General features: G+C 59.5%; 1 protein-coding gene across 1 annotated transcript in view; it reads left to right on the top strand.

Annotated features, from left to right (window-relative positions):
* Positions 1–796: 796 nt before the first annotated feature.
* Kpna1 (karyopherin subunit alpha 1) overlaps positions 797–1177 on the top strand; it is a 79096-nt gene continuing 78715 nt past the window's right edge. Inside the window, exon 1 of the mRNA XM_004642192.3 lies at positions 797–973. The gene's annotated coding sequence lies outside the window, so the exon portion shown is untranslated. The remainder of the gene's footprint in view (positions 974–1177) is intronic.

The following is a 1177-nucleotide window of genomic DNA, read 5'->3' on the forward strand; positions in this document are numbered from 1 at the left end:
TTCCAGGCTGGGCTCAAACTTGTGATTGTCCTGCGTTAGCCTGGGTTAGCCAGAGGGGGTGCTGAGACCACAGGCACGCCACCACTCACGGTGATCCCATCGTTCACCTTGTTTCTCGCTATGTGTTTTGCTTTGGTAAACCAAGTCATATGGGAGTCTTTTTTTGGTGACGTCTACTTGACTGATTTCAGCTTTTCGTTTTTTGAAGCCATTACTTGATTCCCCCCCAAGTGAATTCCATAAAATTAACAGTCAAATCATGTGCCCAAAATACTCGTTTGAGAGTACTACGAGAGGAAAGCAAGTATTTGTGTTAAAATTAATTTAATGATTTTACAGTACTTATAAATTGCCAGGCAAAGGGGAGGGGTAATAGTTAAAAAGAGACTACCCAGAAGCTTCCCGCAAGCGGGCTGCACGTGAACCCTCCCGAGGGAAAGCGCTGACGTCAGGCTCGTAACACTCCCTCCGCCTTCAACCATCCACCATTCAGTAGTCCTGTACTGTTTTGGGTGCCCGTCATGTGAGAGGGTGATCTAGAGTCGGAGAGGGAGCGGCCCGCCCAGGAATAGCTTAATAAAGGCAGATCTGAAGACAAAACTTTTCTGGCTTTTTCCAATAGCTGCAAACCCCCTCCTCCTCATAGATACTCCAGCCCACCTCAGATTCTTGGCTGTAGCGAGTCCCAGTCGGAGAAAGACGTGGGAACACTACACCTTCCGGCGGCCTCTGCGGCGAGCGGCGAAGTGGCGTGCGCATGCGCGTAGGTCGGCCCCCGCACGCAGGCGCAGTGCGCACGCCGGCTGGCGCTGAGTCTCGCGCTCGGTGCGGGGCGGTGGGGAGAGAGGCCTGGTGAGCACCGCTGGGGAGCGGGCAAGCACTTGCAGGCTGTGCGCGGGAGGGGTACGGCGGGCCGGCGAGCGAGCAAGCGCCTCACGCTAGCAGTGGCACCGGGATCGGTTGCCTCGAGCCGGTGAGTGAGCCGCGGCCGCAGCCCTTCCCCCTCCCGCCGGCAGATCGGGCTGTCCTCGGCAGGAACCCGGGAGAGGCCCCGCGGCGAGGGCGGGCGCCGACGGTGGCCCGGACTCGGGCGCCTGGGCCCGGATGCCCGCTGCGCGTCCGTGCGTCACGGGTCCGGCTGTCCTAACGGCCGCGCGGCCGGCGGGTGGGGGTGGGG

This window comes from Octodon degus, unplaced genomic scaffold (assembly GCF_000260255.1).
Source record: "Octodon degus isolate 3935 unplaced genomic scaffold, OctDeg1.0 scaffold00147, whole genome shotgun sequence".
NCBI lineage: Eukaryota > Metazoa > Chordata > Mammalia > Rodentia > Octodontidae > Octodon > Octodon degus.